Raw genomic sequence first — 19,841 nt, forward strand, 5'->3', positions numbered from 1 at the left:
TTATTATATTATTAAACAACGGCCTTGGATAAATGGCAGTTCTTAAGTGTCATAATGGGGGCATAAAAACTAAAAACGGAAATAAATGGATACAACCTTAAGTGAGTGCCAAAAATGAATGGGGGACATGACCTGCTCGGTTGAATATAAAAGTAATAATACCCAAATTATAAAATCAATGTGAAAATTTAAAAGGTAGGTATACCATATCTATTAGGCTGATTTCAAACGTGGAGCCACAGCTCAATATGGAACCTCCATAGAAACCATGCAATACATAAATGGACCATACAGAAAGAGAAAATAATAATTGAAAAAAATATTGTGTTACTACACCTAGAATCGAACAAATTTCAAGATTGGTTAATGAATGCGTTGATATCCCATTCCACATTTAACCCTAATGGCGAATAATGAGACTGTAGTACATAAATCCAATAGGTTTCTAACCGTGACACCCCGCGGGTCAGAGCCCCTCCTCTCCAAGGGGGGACATATCGATCAATGATAAGAAATTGTGATCCAGTGGGGTCACGATTATGGAGTTGTCTGTAATGCCTAGGAACAGTGTGTTTAGTGTCACCGCCTATGATCTTTGCAACATGCTCACCTACACGAACGGAAGAACGGAAAAAGCACGAATCGTGCGGCCCACATATTGCTTGCCGCATGGGCAGGTGATCAAGTATACAACATACTTTGTTGCACAAGTGCAAAATACTTTAATGGGGTAAGTTTTATTCGTCACATTTGATCGAAACTCTAAGGTCTTACATCTTCCACAGGAGTTATGCTGGCATATTGTGCACTTTTTGCACAGGAAGTAGCCCACAATATCATGAAAAAATGTGGGACGCTCTGGAGGATTAATAATGTTAGGGGCAACTTTATAAAACATTTCTGATAATTTTTGATAAAAATGTTGAAAAAACACATTTTACCACATGCTGTTGCCTGCATCAATAGATGAGTGCAGTAGCAACAAACTCTGGTCCTCTCTTTTGTCGGAGCCTCAGCAACAACAACATCAGGAGCATTTCTTCACACATGTTCATGATGGAAACCATAGTGAAAACACAAAAAATAAGACAGCCATCTACAATCACACTGCTCTCTCTGCTGCTGTTCTCTCTTCTCCACAGAATGCCAGAAATAGTTAATAACGAGGTTAGCTTTAAAAAATGCTTCTATGCTCATAACCGCTGCTAAACTTCCATAAAATACAGTATGTAAAAGCAGTAATACAGATGTTTTTCATGGTCGGTTTCCAGCTGTCAAGTTTCCAGCATTCAGAAAAGGTTTTCTTTTTTTTTAAATTATTATTATTTATTTATTTTATTTTATTCAAAATACCATCATACAATATTAAAAAAGACACCTTTTACAAACTTCCATCATTTTTACTTGGCTTTTTCCCATATATTCTACCCCCCCCTCCAGATTGTATGTCTCTTCTATACTGAATATCGAGTCCCGGATTTTGGGGCTTTCCACTTCCTGCCATTTTTTTGGGTATAGACTTTTCGCTGCATTTATCATGTGGGGAGTTACTGATGCTTTGTATTGTCTTACTGAACCTTCCACTCCATGGAACAAGCATGTCCATGGTTCTTCAGGTATTGTTTTATTCGTTATTTCCTTCATTAATTGTAAGACCTCTTTCCAATACTTTTTAATTATGGGTCAATTCCACCACAGGTGGGCCATCGTTCCTACTACCTTACATCCTCTCCAACACTCCGGGGATTTCCCCGGTTGGTATTTACTTGTTTTATCTGGGGTTGCGCACCACCTTGCCAGGCATTTATAATTAATCTCAGCCGTCCTTATGTCGACAGCGGAGCAGTGTGTAAGTTTCAATATCTTTTAAATATTGTGCTTCTTCCACTGTGAACCCAATTCTTTTTCCCATTTTTTAATGTATGGCGGGACCTCCATTTCCTCCGTTGCTAATAATATTTTATATATCCGAGATATATTATTTATTGATTTTACCATTGTACAAAGCTGCTCCAGTGGCCTTAAATCTTCCCCAGATCTTATTGGTTGAGGCAGTTTCTCCACAAAGTGCCTCATCTGGAAGTACGGCCATTCATTAATCACCATTAAGTCAGTGTCCAATTTTAACGCCTAAAATGTGTTTATTTTACCCATGTTTGTTATATCTCTCAATTGTGCATTTTCCTTTTTTATCCAGTTCCCACCTATTGACCTTTTCCCTGGTGTAAAATAATCATTTTCCTTAAGTGATATTAAAGGTGAATTATATTCCCATTTATTTTGTTTGTGAGTCTGGTCCCATATTTTCAGTGCATTACGTGTGATTTTGTGCGTATTCCCTCCCAATACCCTATATTGTGGAGGGTACCATATTATACTTACTTTACTTTATTGTCACTGGGGAATGGTCCGATAGCATGGATATTTCTATGTTTGTTTCGATTACCCGTCCCAGTAGCCTGTGGTCCACCATTATATAGTCTAACCTAGAGTATGTCCCATGTACAGGGAAGTAAAATGTGTAGTTCTGTATCTTTGGGTGCTGGATCCTCCACACATCCATCATTTGGCATTGGTGTATTTTCTGCTTTATCATTTTTAACAGGACATTTTTCATCCCCTGTAGATGGGACATGGTATCCAGTCTAGGGTCCATGCAAAAATTCAGGTCTCCGGTCAGTATCACATATCCCTTCTTAAAGTCTATTAACTTGCCCATGTTCTCTTTCAAATACTTTATGGGGTTCCTGTTGGGGCAGTATATGTTTGCCAACGTACATGTCATTTCACCCAGTCTTCCCTTTCGGAAGAGGTATCGACCTTCGGTATCTGTCATCCTATCCTCCAATGTGAACCTCGTCCCCTTCGCAAACCCAATTGCTACCCCCTTAGCCCTCTTAGTTGTTGAGTCCCCGTAATACCAGTTCGGGAAATCTTTGGAGTATATTTCCGCTTTATCTTCATACAGTTGGGATCTGACAATAATGTCTTTTGGCCGGTCATCTGTTATGTTTTTAGGTTTTCTAAGCTCATGAAATCTCTCGATATTGAGACTGTCTTCGACCCCTTTATTCAAGACAGGATTAAATATTATATTCATGATTTTTCTCAAGTCCTCTCCTCTTTCCTCTGGTGGAGAACAGATTCTCTGGTTTTGTCTTATATTTTGATTCTCTTGATCTTCTATTTTATATAGAATTTTCCTCTGATCTACTTGCATTGTTCTGACCTGTTGATTTAATTTTCTCAATTCCTGAGCTTTTATGTCCGTTCACTCTTCTGTCTCCTCTACACATTACAACAATTGGCCCAGATCTACTCTTAGCGTAGAGATTTCTAGTTTTATAGCATTTTCAGTCCTGAAAACACGGTCATTTCTATTTTAGTCGGAATATGAGCATCTGTATTTTGTTCATCCATTTTACTTGTTTCCATTTCACTTTCTGTGCTTATTTCGTCTCTAGCTTGATCCGAGGTCTCCCCTTGCTTTTTCCCAGAGTCCTTTGCATTCTCTTGTGGCGCTTTTTGCTGTTTTCTTAATCCTGGACTCTTTGGGCTTGCTTCCTTGGTCATGTCTTGTTTAATCGTGCAGGTATTAGCTTTCACTTTTGGGGTTTTTAGTTCACTGCCCTTCGTAGTTTTTCCTTTGTTTTTTTTGTTTGTGGTTTTCCGTTTTCCCAGTTTTGATACTTTTTATTACTTATGATTAATACGCCTCGCCACCTATGAAGATTTGCTCACAAGGGTCTGTGGTTAAGTATACCACCATCTCCTTGTGTAGCTATTAGGGACCCTGTGAATAAGGCTGTTTCCCAGAAAGGTTAGCCCTTTAGTCAGAGGTAGTGACAAGAGTGTGTGTTATATCTGCTATCGCCAATCACATCGGCTCCCAATGCCTATATCCGGTTGTAGACTGTCTTCTTAGCACTTTAATATTGTTTTTATACTTCTTCCACAGTTAAAATCAGTTCCCTTCACCGACTTGGTCTGTACCTGTAGCAGCTCGTTTTTTTTTTCAAATTTTTCATCATGAGTCTTTAGAGTCTTATACAGGTCTTATAACAAGCCTATGACCGCAATGCTTGACTATTTAAAAGTCTTTCTACTACCTTCTGCCCTGGTCTGTCACAGTCTGATTTTGTATTTTTATGGACTTGCGACCCAACAGATGTAGGTGTAACCAAACGAAATTGCATACAGTCCGAATGTCAGAACATACCAATGTATGGGCGGGTTGCTGTACAAATGAACAAGAGAGTATATCCACGGCTCACCTAGCTGGCTGATATACAAGCAGGTCAGGTACCCAACTGAAGGGTTTGCTATTAAGCAAGATTATAAACAGTCCAGATGGAAGCTTCTACTTTCCAGTTGCCCTTTATCAGGGTTTTATATTTCTTTATAACAAAAATGTCCTGGGATTTTCCACTAGCTATTCATAGGCAGGTTATAAACCCTATAACCATTAGCCCAGTTAAATAGGTAAATAGGCAATTTCTATAGACAGTTCACCCCACTTTCACCCAGCGACATGAGGAAATGACTAATGCAGTTAAAACTTGGGGGTTTTCGGATGAGCAAAGCAACCGGTGTTTATACAGGCCTATATGTAATCTGTAAGTAGACCCGTTTTGCAAGAAAAAAAAAAAAAGGGAAAAACCTCTAAGCCAGCTTATTAATAGGAGAGATTTACAATCCAGCATCTATGGCAGCTAGCTCCTGTGTAGAGAGTCAAATAAGCCGGCCAGCAAGTATCTAATCCAGCCAATGTGCACTTCAACAGGTTGCAGACTAGTTCATGTAGAAAGTCAACAGTATAGCAGCATTACAAACTGAAAATATGCAGACCAAATGGTTTGGGGGTAAGTAGGTGAGAGTACATTCAGTACTGCAGATCCGGACGAGCTGGTATGCAAACAGGACAGAGAAAAGTCTCCTCACAATTCTAAATGCTGACGGACATACAGGCATGCAGACAGTTGAACTAGTCAGCTGTAAGAGATGCTATAAGTACAGGTACAGGTGGTCCGCTGTTTTAATCTAGCATTTTCCTCATACAGATTTAGTACAACAGTACCTCCATGTCGGCTTCTTCTACTGCCTGCTCATCCGTTTGACTCTTCCCAGCTGCTGCATCCACTGCAATATTAAAAACTGAGCTGTCTGCATACCTTTCTCTCGCAGGGCCCCTCTGAGATGACATCCATACCACTTCTTTCCAATTCCCTTTGATCCGCCTAGCCGTCCGTCTACCAGTAAAACTGTGCGGGGCAGCCTGGGGAGGGGTAGGGAAGCCACGAGGCTCGGTCCTCTAGCATACTGCCGCTCTTCTGTCTGTCACATTCACCTGTGGCAAACCAGCTAGCTGTCTGAATGGGTAGGTTCCGAGCAGTACAGGGTCCTCATTTGTGGCAGCGTCGCAGCCTCACGCGCTATGAGTCGGCCACAGCATTTCCTGGATCTCCCCTCTCGCTCTCCTCAGCAGCACGGTCAGGCCCTCCCTCACCAAGAGAGCGTCACGTCCTCATCCTGCCTCCCCAGAAAAGGTTTTCAACTGCCCTGTGTACTCTGCCCGCAGCTCTCCTCCTGGCTGACGTCAGCCAGGTATTCACGTGAGCACAGAGAGGCATTGTTTTTATAAATAACATGCACGGGGGCACATACTGTAATATAACACTGGGGATTGTAGGAAGAAAAACATATTTTTTGCAGCAGGAGGGAAGCGATCAGCTGACAGGCAGGCAGGGAGGAGAGGAAAGACAGAGCAAGGAGAGACAATGGAAGACACTTGTAGGAAGAAAAGTGACAAATGCAGCCTCATCAGTGCCCATCAAATGCAGCCTCATCAGTGGCCACCAATTGCAGCCTATCACTGCCCACCGATTGCCGCCTACCAGTGCCCACCAATTGCCGCTTACCAGTGCCCACCAATTGCAGCCTGTCAGTGCCCACCAATTGCAGCCTACCTGTGCCCCTGGATCACAGAGCAGCGATGATCTCCTGCTGTCACAGAGCTTGGATTTAAATGGATTTAAACCACTGTAACAAAGTTCCGCCAGCTACACCAGCCTAGACCTATGATACATGTCACACTGATTCAATTTCACTGCATTGGATCAGTGTTCCATCTATCTCACAGGAGGTGGGACTTTGTTACAATGCCGCCGGGCATTTCAGACCGAAGCTTGTGCGGTGTGTGAAAGCAGTGGCGTCACTAGGGCTGGTGTCACCTGGTGCATTAAAACATAGTGTCACCCCCCCTCCTATTATTGGGCCAGCAGCCCAGCATTGGAGCTCGTTGGGATGTGTTGCGGCAGTCAATAAGGACTAGAGGATAGCAGGTTAGGCACTTTCCAATTGCCCAGACCCTAGGGGCAGTAATGATAATGGCCAACAGGCCCTCTTAGCGAAATACCAGCAGCGATCCCTCCGGCTGGATGTTTGCTCACTCTGGGTTGCCCAGGGTGACTCTGGTCAGTAGTGTAGCATGTCTGTACCCTGGCATTGGCTCAGTCTTTCTCTCTCTGGTGGTGCTGGGCAGCAGCATAGCTCTCTCTCTTGTTGTACTGGGCAGAAGTGTGGCTCTCTCTCTGGTGGTGCTGGGCAGCAGTGTGGCCCTCTCACTGGTGGTGCTGGGCAGCAGCGTGGCTCTCTCTGGTGGTGCTGGGCAGTGTGGCTCCCTCTTTGGTGGTGCTGACAGCATCATGGCTGCCTCTTTGGTGGCACGGGGGCAACAGTGTGGCTATCTCTGGTGGTGCTGGGCAGTGTGACTCCCTCTCTGGTGGCACTGGGCTGCAGTGTGGCTCTCTATCTGGTGGTGCTGGTACAGCGTGGCTCTCTGGTAATGCTGGGCAGTGTGGCTTTCTGTCTGGTGGTGCTGGCGGCAGCGTAGCTCAATCTCTGGTGGTGCGGGTACAGCATGGTGCTCTGTCTCTGGTGGTGTGGGTAGAGCGTGGCTCTCTCTCTGCTGGTGTGGGTACAGCATGGTGCTCTCTCTGCTGGTACGAGTACAGCATGGCGTTCTCTCTCTGGTGGTACAGCGTGGCACTCCCTCTCTGGTGGTGCGGGTACAGCACGGCACGCTCTCTCTTCCTGGACTACATGTCCCATGATGCTCCCCTTGCTTCTTCTGGTTGGCCCTCCGCTGTGGCCAATGGGAAGGGAAGCAAACCGGACACTAAGCTGGGCGGCGAACAAGATGAGAGCCACTCTCTCTTCCCCACTGCTGACAAGAGAAAGGGGGGGAGCGAGCAGGGGAGATATGATGACATCCCGAGGCTCGCCTCTCCCTGGTCACAGCATGGTCGCTTGTGTTTACTGGAGGACTGAGTGGGGAAAAGAGCTTCACTGGTGCCCCGATGCGGGCACAGAAGGAGAAGAGGGAGCACTCTGGCACTTCGGCGCTCCCCCTCTGCTGTTCCGGGACCAGGAGAGCTGCTCCACCCCGCCCGGGCCGTCCTCCTCCGCTCCGCTCCCCAGCAGTACTGTACATCATGCAAGCAGCATGAGCAGGACACTTCACGCTAAAGGGAGGGAGCCTCGGGTCCTCGGGCAGTCCGCCCGTGTTGCCGCCCCACTTAAAGTGCCACTAGGGTCCCATGGACCCACCGGGACCCATGGTAGGGCTGGCCCAGGGGCCTAAAGTTTGATATTATAGTAATATGTCAACGTTAATGCAAGTTCTAGTATCTTGGAATATTAGGGGGTTTAGTGACCCAGTAAAGAGACAAGCAATGTTCAACACACGGAGAAAAATGTTCTACATCTATTATTTGCCTGCAGGAGACTCATTTACACATTTACACATCACATAAATTAAACAATTTTAAACGTGGACAATATAGTAGGCAATATCACTCTACTTATACTACATATTCTAGAGGTGTATCTATATTGATAGCAAGTGAAGTCGATTTCTCCTGCAGGCAGGTACAAACAGACATTCATTTTTTTATATTGCACAATGTATAGAAGATCATCTGTGTTAGCTAATATATACAGTATCTCACAAAAGTGAGTACACCCCTCACATTTTTGTAACTGTTTTATAATATCTTTTCATGTTACAACACTGATGAAATGACACTTTCCTACAATGTAAAGTAGTGAGTGTACAGCTTGTATAACAGTGTAAATTTGCTTCCCCTCAAAATACCTCAACATACAGCCATTAATGTCTAAACCGCTTGCAACAAAAGTGACTACACCCCTAAGTGAAAATGTCCGAATTGAGCCCAAAGTGTCAATATTTTGTCTGGTCACCATTATTTTCCAGCACTGCCTTAACGCTTTTGGGCATGGAGTTTACCAGAGCTTCACAGGTTGCCATTGGAGTCCTCTTCCACTCCTCCATGACGACATCACAGAGCTAGTGGATGTTAGAGACCTTACGCTCCTCCACCTTCTGCTTGAGGATGCCCCACAGATGTACAATAGGGTTTAGGTCTGGAGACATACTTGGCCAGTCCATCACCTTTACTCTCAGCTTCTTTAGCAAGGCAGTGGTCGTCTTGGAGGTGTGTTTGGGGTTGTTATCATGTTGAAATACTGCCCTGCAGCCCAGTCTCCGAATGGAGGGGATCATGCTCTGCTTCAGCATGTCTCAGTACACGTTGGCATTCATGGTTCCCTCAATGAACTGTAGCTCCCCAGTTCCGACAGCACTCATGCAGCCCCAGACTATGACATTCCCACCACCATGCTTGACTGTAGGCAAGACACACTTGTCTTTGTACTCCTCACCTGGTTGCCGCCACACATGCTAGACACCATCTGAACCAAATAAGTTTATCTTGGTCTCATCAGACCACAAGACATGGTTCCAGTAATCCATGTCCTTAGTCTGCTTGTCTTCAGCAAACTGTTTGCAGGCTTTCTTGTGCATCATCTTTAGAAGAGGCTTCTTTCTGGGACGACAGCCATGCAGACCAATTTGATGAGGTGTGCGGTGTATGGTCTGAGCACTGACAGGCAGGCCACCCCTTCAACCTCTGCAGCAATGCTGGCAATACTCATACGTCTATTTTCCAAAGACAACCTCTGGATATGACACTGAGCACGTGCACTTCTTTGGCCGACCATGGCTCAGTTTCAGGGTCTTGGCAATCTTCTAGCCTAGACCATCTTTATGTAGAGCAACAATTCTTTTTTTCAGATCCTCAGAAAATTCTTTGCCACGAGGTTCCATGTTGAACTTCCAGTGACCAGTATGAAAGAGTGAGAGCGACAACACCAAATTTAACATACCTGCTGCCCATTCACACCTAAGACCTTGTAACAATAACGAGTCACATGACACCAGGGAGGAAAAATGGCTAATTGGTCCCAATTTGGACATTTTCACTTAGGGGTATACTCACTTTTACAAAAAGTGGATACAAAACAACAGATATATGCTGATACCTCTTGTAAAAAAAGCAGAGCAGAAACGTTTTTCTCTTCAGCAACCTTATTTTGAGGATGGGGAAAATACGGGCCATCTTTTAGCAGCAATAGTAAAAGTTCAGAAACCAATGACACAAGTTGTAGAATTGCAAATTTCTCTAACTGAAACTGCATAAAATACTTTGGAGCTTTCATCAGTGTTTTTCAATTTTTATAAAAACTTGTATTGTAGAAAAGTATCCTATAAGGAAGCCGAACTGCAACTTTTTCTTGACTCAATTATGTTAACAGAATTATCAGTGGCTGATAGGGAGATGTTGGCTCAGCCTTTGACATTAGAGGAACTCCATATTGCCTCTGCTACGGTAGTTTACCTAATAATAAAGCCCCAGGTGCAGATGGATTACCAGGGGAAGTCTATAAGGTTTATGGAGCTAATTTGTTGCCTGAACTATTAGAGGTATTTAAAACAGCACTGGAATGTGGCTATCTCCCAGCTTCTATGAATGAAGCCATTATCATAGTTAAACTCCTAACGCCTAATAATCCTGAATCATATCTAAATTTCATTACTCACTTCGTATGTAAAGCTATTGGCAAAAGTGTTAGCCATTAGATTGGCAAAAGTAATATCTAAGATAGTGCATATAGATCAATCTGGTTTCATCCCAAACAGATCTACTGCAGTGAATATAAGGTGCTTATTTCTTAATTTGCAGGTTCCGTCTGAAAACCTGGTTAATAGAGCTATATTGTCGCTTGATGGGGCAAAAGCTTTTGATAGCATAGATTGGGATTTTTTATGGCATTGTCTAGAAAAAATTTGGCTTTAGATCCCAGTTTATAAGCTAGATATAACTCCTCTATGCTGTCCCATTGGCACGGGTACAGGTAAATGAACATGAATCAGAGCCTTTTTCAAAGCAAGGAGGAACAAGACAGGGATGCCCATTATCATTTATGCTTTTTGCTTTGGCCCTTGAACCTCTGGTTGCATCTCTCCGTCAATCATTGAATAGGATTGGGTTTCATAGACCCTTAGGAGAGGATAAGATCGCTTTATATGCTGATGATACACTTTTATTTTTGGAGACACTTTGTCTTCTCTAGAGGCAGTAATGTTTTTAATTAATACATATGGCTCTTTTTCAGGTTTTACAATAAATTGGGATAAATCAGTTCTTTTACCTGTGGACCCCTGGTGACCAATCTGCCAACGTCTGCTTCTCAAATTGCTATAGTCTCTACATTTAATTATCTAGGCATACAAGTCACATCACAAGTGAGTACATATGTGGAGAGGAATTTAGACCCACTATTTAAGCGGTTTGGGCAAGTGGGGAAAATTTGGTGTAAGTTGCCTTTAACTTTAATAGGTAGAGTTAAATTGATATAGATGATATGGATTACTAGAAATATTACTAGATATATTATTACTATTTACTATATCTGTTACACAATTGTCCTGTACGGCTTCTTCAGAAAATTTTTAAACAAATAGATACCTTGTTTAGAGATCTTATTTGGAGATATAAACATCCTCGGATTAGACTGGAAATTTTTCAGTTGCCTAAGAATGAAAGCGGCTTGGCCGTTCCTAATGTCAGGTTGTATTATCTGGCATCCCAACTCCAACAATTGCATGGATGAAATGCTATAGATTATGAGGATACCATATGTGACAAACCTAGCCGGAGAAGAGGCTTTTGGAGGGGACTGAATGCCAGCCTCCTGCAAACCGATTATGGTCCCTGGCATTTGGGGGGACGGTGCTCTTTGTGAGCTGTATGCCTGGGGACCCTGGAGGTGGCGTTACTTTAGATTCAGGTCCATGTCCCCCAAGACACACAGACTCTGGGGACCCTGGATATGCCATTGTGATGGGAGTCACTAATAGGGGCACAAGGTGAATGAGAACCCCACTATGATCTGTGCTAGTCAGAGACTCAATGCTGTATATATGTGTATATAGAATGTGTACTGTTTGCTGTGCTACTTTGGGGTGGGGCTGTATTCCAATGTTCTATTGTGTTTGTCTGCCTTGGATCACAGGATGTGTATTGCTGTGAGGAAAGAGGGAGGGGGGATTACTCCAGCAGCCCCCCTGTTAAGACTGTTTACTGATGAGAAGTTAAGCACACCTGACCTGTGTGTCCATTGTTATTGGACAGTTTAACCCGCCCTGTTTTCCAAGGGTGGGGGAAAAATGTTTTGAAGTGGGATCTGTATAACATGTGTTTTTTGAATAAAGATTAATTCCTGCTTGGAACCTGAAGACAGAGCCGTGTCTCGTTTTTGGGGTGGATTATTTGTATGGGTTCCTTGTTTGGCTGATTGGAGTGTTCGGTAGCTGCCTTTGTGTTTGGGTTTGAAATGTCCTAAACGACTTTAACCCCTTTCATACTCGGGGTGTCGTTACACTGGTGGCTAGCAGCGGGATCATTCCCACAGCCCAGAAGGACAGCTACAACCGGAGACCGGCCAACAACCGTAAGAAGAGGGACATTATCGCAGAACTAGTCGAAATGGATAGAGCGGAAAGACCCAGCATAACCGAAAGACCCAGCATAACAGACAGGACACCCGAAGAGGAAAGTTTTGATCGGGCTGTTAAAATAAGACTGGCACATTATGGCCCTAACCCTACAGCGGAGATCATAGACCGAGTTATAGCGGCTGTGGATGCAAATTGGCTACAGCAAAGACGTGCTGCAGCAGCGGGAGTCGCAACAGCACCAACTGAAAAGAGAAAGGTACATTTTGCTGCTTTTAAAAATTTCATTGAAGCAGAAGGGGAGATTGATGGGTACCTTGCAGATTTTGAACGGCAATGTGCTCTACACCGGGTGCCCACAGAGGAATGGGTTACCATTTTGTCTGGGAAATTGTCCGGCCGGGCCAGTGAAGCGTTCAGGGCCATCCCAGACAAGGATATTATGAATTATGGGCTGGTAAAAGAAGCACTGTTGGGCAGGTATGCCGTCACACCGGAGGCATACCGGAGGCGGTTCCGAGAGACGAGCAAGCAAACTGGAGATTCATATACCGAGTGGGCATGCCGCCTACACTACACGGCATCCCACTGGGTCGCTGGATGCCAAGCAGTATCCGGGGAAGAGGTGCTGCAGCTGTTCCTGCTGGAGCACTTCTTTGACAAGCTGTTCCCAGAAGTCAGAGAGTGGGTCCGGGACCGAAAACCTTGCACCTTGTCTGAAGCAGCTCGCCTGGCGGACGAATACACAGACGCCCGCAAACTGGATAACCATGTGGTCAAGACAACAGCTCGGGTGGATTATCGATCAGCGGCGCCCCCTCCAGCTGGTGCCTACAAACCACAGTTGTACCGCCCTACAGCACCACCTCCAGTGGCCACTTATTCTCGGCAGCCCAGGTTCAATTCCCAGGACTACTCACAACCCCTCAGGTGTTTTGGGTGTAAACAGCTAGGGCACAAAAAGCCAGACTGTCCGTTGAATCCAGTCAGGCAGTCCCACTCGTGGAGAAAGCCAGCAGGGGGGAATCCCCGCACATCCATGCCTGCGGCTCACTGCATTGAGGAGGAAGAACGTTGGGGCGTCCTGCATGAGGCTGATCTAGTACAAGCAGCTAACCAGGACAACCGGCAGCAACACAGGCAGACCGTCCGGGTTAATGGAAAGGTAGCCAATGGCCTACGTGATACTGGTGCCACCATGACCCTACTACGGAAGAACCTCATCCCAGAGGGCCAACACACCGGGGACACTGTAGTCGTAAGGGTAGCAGGAGGCACCATTTTCCGGCTACCCGTTGCCCGTGTTCACCTGGATTGGGGGGTTGGTTGGGGACACATGAATGTAGGGGTGATGAAGGATTTGCCAGCGGATGTACTACTGGGGAATGATTTGGCCCCCCTCATTTCTGCTTATGCCCCGATAGGCCCCGCTGAAGCCAACCGAGTGACTACCCGTGACCAGATCCCCAACAGCATGATGGCGTGAGCCCAGTCACCCTGTCTTCTCTCCAGCAGCTGAAAAGACTACAGGGAGAAGGGCCAGTCCAGGCCTCTCCCCAGCGGCGGGCGTGTTCTCCGAGAGAGGCAGAGGTTGGCTGGGTAAGTAATGATCTGTTTGGAACAATTTGTTTGGGGTACGGTGTGGATACCAGCATTAGAGGACTGGAACTACTGACTAACTTCGGAGTCAACCCGTCTGGGGTCTCCTCCTGTGTTAGTCTCCTGCCGAAAGGGGAGAAATGTGACAAACCTAGCCGGAAAAGAGGCTTTTGGAGGGGACTGAATGCCAGCCTCCTGCAAACCAATTATGGTCCCTGGCATTTGGGGGGACGGTGCTCTTTGTGAGCTGTATGCCTGGGGACCCTGGAGGTGGCGTTACTTTAGATTCAGGTCCATGTCCCCCAAGACACACAGACTCTGGGGACCCTGGATATGCCATTGTGATAGGAGTCACTAATAGGGGCACAAGGTGAATGAGAACCCCACTATGATCTGTGCTAGTCAGAGACTCAATGCTGTATATATGTGTATATAGAATGTGTACTGTTTGCTGTGCTACTTTGGGGTGGGGCTGTATTCCAATGTTCTATTGTGTTTGTCTGCCTTGGATCACAGGATGTGTATTGCTGTGAGGAAAGAGGGAGGGGGGATTACTCCAGCAGCCCCCCTGTTAAGACTGTTTACTGATGAGAAGTTAAGCACACCTGACCTGTGTGTCCATTGTTATTGGACAGTTTAACCCGCCCTGTTTTCCAAGGGTGGGGGTGAAATGTTTTGAAGTGGGATCTGTATAACATGTGTTTTTTGAATAAAGATTCATTCCTGCTTGGAACCTGAAGACAGAGCTGTGTCTCGTTTTTGGGGTGGATTATTTGTATGGGTTCCTTGTTTGGCTGATTGGAGTGTTCGGTAGCTGCCTTTGTGTTTGGGTTTGAAATGTCCTAAACGACTTTAACCCCTTTCATACTCGGGGTGTCGTTACACTACCATACAACAAATCATATTTTCTCAATTGCCAATAGACCCACCGGTGCAGTTAATAGTAGCTTACCATTTTTACAGTAAACGGAGCTATCCCACATTTTATATGATACATAAGATTTGGACTACTATTCAACAAGATACTCTTATGAGGGATATACTGAATATATACCCATATGGAATAATCTACAATTGCCTGAGGTGGCAAGGCTTGAAATTTTTGATTTATGGAAAAAGGCTGGCATCCTGCTTCTTAGTCAACTTTTTGATAATGAGGTTCTGCAATCATTTGATAAAATGGCAGAGAAATATCACTTGTCTAATAAGTTATTTTTTCAATACTTACAGCTACGGCAGACCTTTTTATTAATATATAACCCTTCATCAATTCTAGCTGTGGTAGTAACTGTAAGATGCTTTAAACAGGGACTCATAGGAAGTATACAAATGATAGCTAGAACAAATCCACAAGAGGGTAGCTTTGGACGGTGGCGTAGAGATTTAGAGACATTTAGTGATGAGGAGTGGGAGCAAGCTCTGAAAAACTAATTTGAGGTATCCTTATCCTCCTCACAGCATTTGACTCAGTTATTTATCATTCATGGAGCTCATTATACTCCTTTAAAGCTGTATTCCTAGGGTGAAGAAATTACTGTATATACTCGAGTATAAGCCGAGTTTTTCAGCCCATTTTTTAGCCTGAAACACCCTGGCATATACTCGAGTGAGCAGAACAGCAGCCATACCTTTAATTACTCAAACAGCGGGTGTCTCCCGCTGTGTTATGCAGTCTGTTCGGTCGTCCATTGTAACAAAGCCCCGCCACCTCCTCGTCCGTGATAGAGGAACACTGATACAATGCTGGAAAACTGTATCAGTGTTCCGTTTATCACGGACAAGGAGGAGGCGGGGCTTTGTTACAATGGACGACCGAACAGACTACATAACACAGCGGCAGCCACCCGCTGTTTTAGTAATTAAACTACAGCTGCAGGTGAGCACAATGAAGCTGCAAATGGGCACAGTGAGGCTGCAAATGGGCACAATGAGGCTGCAAATTGGCACAGTGAGGCTGCAAATTAGTTTTTTTACTATTTTGGGCAAGTCTTCTTTGATAATAAAAAAAAAAATCAGGAGATATCCATTACCATTTACCATCAAATGAACACCCAATTTGTCCTGAAAAAAAAACAAGCTATAATCCACCTGGATGCACAAAGTAGTTGTGATGATATGTACAGTTTTACTAACACATGTCAAAGTTGCAAAATTGGGCATTGGCATTAAGATTTGGTTTACTTTTAAAAAGGTAAAAAATGTCTTGACTTTACAACCAACATCACCTGTTTGGAACAATGGAAGATTCCTTTAAGTCAGGGGTGCTCAACCTGTGGCCCGCTAAGCCTTCTGATGTTGCCCGCAACCTCTAACCGCATGTCCAGAGTCAGCAACCTGTTGATCATGATCTGGGCTTGCCGGCCCCCATCCCAGAGCGTGAGTCAGCAACCCATCCCAGAGTGCATTGAGCTGGCACTGGCAGCAAAGGGAGCAGGTGGCCACAGAGGGAGCAAGAACCACATAAGCTGGTGCTTCCTCTGTAGCACCAGCTCCTATCCTGGTGAAGTTATACCAAGTGGGACCTTTCTAACAGCCTGGAGATGGAAAGTGAAAAGCTGGAAGAGGAGAAGGAGGTCAGCGTATTAAACAACACATACACTGCACTTTTGCAATGGGCATATTAGCACTTTTAAAAGGGTTAACAGCTATTAGGTTGTTTTCACATTGATCCGCGAGTGCAGTGAAGTGCACCTATAGCTTTCCTGCGGGTAGCTGCACTGAGCAATAGACTTATATACTGCGGGTTTGGTGCACTTTCTGAAAGTGCACCACAACCCCTGAATGCAGGAGTTTTGGTGCTCTTTCAAAAAGTCCACCACACCCACAAAATATAATAGAAGTCCATGGCAGGACAGCCACAGGTGCACTGCATAAATTGTAGTTTTTCAGTGTGAAAGCAGACTTAAAGGGGACTTAGGACAATAAGGGCGGTTTGGGGAGGAGGTAAAACCCCATAGTTGAGATGTGTTTTTAGCACCCCCCAAACCACTGGTGTAGCATCGGGGTCCATGTTCCAGGGGGCCCGTGTATTTACACTCGGATATGAGGGGGTAGCAGGAGCGGCATGTAAAGGAACCTATCCCCTTCATTTTCCTTCTGCAACCACTGAAAGACGGATTCTTCTCCTCTCTCTCCCACCGGCATTCAGCAGCCGCAGGAGGAACATGTTCACTATGCTGTTCAAAATAAAAAATTTATTGTGGCCCACGACCGGTTACCGAACCACATAAATGTCTCTCGCTCTTCAAAAGGTTGAGCACCCCTGCTTTAAGTTGTCAATGTGAATAATAAAGAACACTGTTATACTTATGGAGAACATGGGAAAATATTCTATCACAATCAACACATTGAAGAGCCTTGATTAAAATCTTATTATGCGTGATGTGTCAGTTTCCTGGTACTGGAAGAAAAATCGTGTTTATGTGTTTCATAATCATTCTTGTTTGTACATTCACCATTCACCATTCAAAAGAAAAACAGAGGACAAGGGTTTCGAACAATGAATCTTCTAAATGTCACTGGCCAAAATAATCTTCAGTTTTAACCATTTCAGAAACTAAAAAAAGATTTACAAAGGGCATTAATATCAAACTTACACAGGAGCAAGAAAAGGGGGGCACTAGTTCAACTGTCAAAAATAACAATAGGCATGGAATGATAAACAACATAAAAAGAGAGAGTCTTTTAGTCCTTGAAAAAAAGTCCATAAGAACACAGTGGCATAAAGTTGACATCATGGCAGTATCAGCAGTCTCTCTTCCAAGCAGGATCTGGGGAGGCTCCCACCAACAAACCATGTAAAAACAAAAAAAGAGAGAAAAGTACCACTAATTAAATGTAGCAATTATTAAAACATATTTGTGAAATGAAAAACAATATATATACACACTCACATTTGCAAGATATTAAAAAGCATATTGATAAGTCTCCAGCAGGTGGCCACCTTCCAGGTGGTCACTACAATGAAAGGCTGAGCCCCAGATGCTTAGGTTCCAAGGTATCCCAATAAACTATATCAAAAACCCAGTGTCCTGGTAATGTTGATAAACAAATAGTAACTTAAAAGTTTTCAAGTAGCAAACAGTTACAGAATGGTAACAAAGGTGCAGCCTTCAAAACACATGAATGATACATCTCCGTGTATGTTGGTAAATAGAAATGGGCCAGATGTTCGACTCGAATGTAAGTTCGATTCGAACATCGGGTGTTTGTTCGTAGAACAAACATATGGGGCACTCGCGTGACGTTTGCCTGCCGTGGAGCGCCCCATAATGCACTGCGAGATTGCAGTGCATTGACGACTGCTGATTGGCCAAAGCATACATCTGACCTGTATGCTTTGGCCAATCACAGCGCGATGTGCTGCAAAAGTCATGATTGGCCAAAGGCACAGTGCCTTTGGCCAATGATGGCTCAGGGACTAAGTCCACGCCACACACTATATAAGGCTGCTTACACGGCGGCCATATGTAGGGTGTTATAGTGGAGAGAGATTAGGCAGGTTAGTTAGTGGATTCAGCGTGCAGTCAGTGTAGAATATATAAAACAGTGCAGTCAGTGTAGAATATATAATACAGTGCAGTCAGTGTAGTGCATATAATACAGTGCAGTCAGTGTAGTGCATATAATACAGTGCAGTCAGTGTAGTATAGTGAAGTGCAGAGTATATAATACAGTGCAATGCAGAGTATATAATACAGTGCAGTGTGGAGTATATAGTGCAGTGCAGGGTATATAATACAGTGTATTGAAGTGGTTAAGGGGAACCTTATGGCAGAATTAAGAAAAAAAATGGGGATGGCATGGGGTCCCCCCAAAATCCATACCAGGCCCTTTGGGTCTTGTATATATTTTAAGGGGAACTCCATGTCAACATTTTTTTTTTAAAAATGGCGTGGAGTCATGCAGCTTGAAAGAACCAGGAAAGGAACCAGGAAAGGGGGGGACGGGACGAGTGAGCACCCCCCCTCCTGAACCATATCAGGCCGCTTGCCCTCAACATGGGGAGGGTGCTTTGGGGTGCCCCCCAAATCACCTCGTCCCCATGTTGATGGGGACAAGGGCCTCTTCTCGACAACCCTGGCCAGTGGTTTTCAGGGACTATGGGCGGGGGGCTTATCAGAATCTGGAAGCCCCCCTGTAGGAGTTTTTTGCAAATCCTTTATTAAAAAAAGAAAAAAAAGTGTCCCGCGATGGAAATCTATCGTCAATCATGCCGCCCCACGGACCCGAAAAATAGCAAGAAATGAAAACGCTCCGCTTCCATGGGAGGCCTCCCGCCAACTGCTCTCTCTTCGCTTTGACAGCTCTTCTATAGGCAAGGACGGGGTCACCCGGTGACGTAACCGGGTGACCCCACCCCCTTCTGATTTCATGTGATTTTTTTTTCATTTTTTTTTCATCTATATTATTGGCAGCTGCAAGCAAGTTTATATAATATTTTTTCCTTTATAACTGTCATTATTGCTGCGGTATGTTCTATACATCACACATATGTGCCACTTTACAGGCAGACTAAGGGGACCCCCCAGGCACGATATTTAAAGGAATATTTCACTTTTATTGTTTCACTTTAAGCATCATTAAAATCACTGCTCCTTTAAAAAAGATTGTTTTAAAAACCTTTTTTTGCACTGATACATGTCCCCTAGGGCATAACCCAGGTCCCCATACACTTTTATGGCAATAACTTGCATATAAATTAAGCTCATAACAAGCAAAGAAATAGAAGTGCCCATAGCGTAATCCAGTAAATTAAAATACTTATATTTAAAAAACAAAGTGATCCCATATAGATGTACACTTACAATGAATCAAAATAATATAAACAAGTATCATAGATCGTTGAGTCCCGATATACCTTATTACCGCTAAGAGCGGTATTTCCGGGTAAGGTATCACAGAAGATCAACGGCGTGGGTAGCTATGGTCATGCCCTGCAGAGTGCACTGACAGCTATCCAAATATCCATTCACGGATCCAGTCCTATTTGAGTGAGCTAAGTCCGTTGATATTAAACCAATGAAAGGCACGCTGTTAACCCATCACCTTCTGGTAAGTGAATTACCTATAGGGGATTCCCATTAAAGCAATATGGTAAAGGATTTATCTGGGATTTTGATCAGCAGAGAGTTGGGGTTCAACATTCTTTATAAACGGATCAGCTACCACCCCACACCCTGCTGTACACAATTAAGACACAAGTGGAACTTTTCACCTTTATTTGTATTTTATTGCACATATGAACTTCTTAAGCGCTGCTAATGTTTAAAAGACTTTGTTTTTTTTAACATATTTTTTTAAACAGTTTACATTTTTATAGTAGCAGCTATATATATTTTTATTTATCATATTTTTTTGCATG

The sequence above is a fragment of the Aquarana catesbeiana genome, linkage group LG06 (genome assembly GCF_042186555.1).
Source record: "Aquarana catesbeiana isolate 2022-GZ linkage group LG06, ASM4218655v1, whole genome shotgun sequence".
Lineage (NCBI taxonomy): Eukaryota > Metazoa > Chordata > Amphibia > Anura > Ranidae > Aquarana > Aquarana catesbeiana.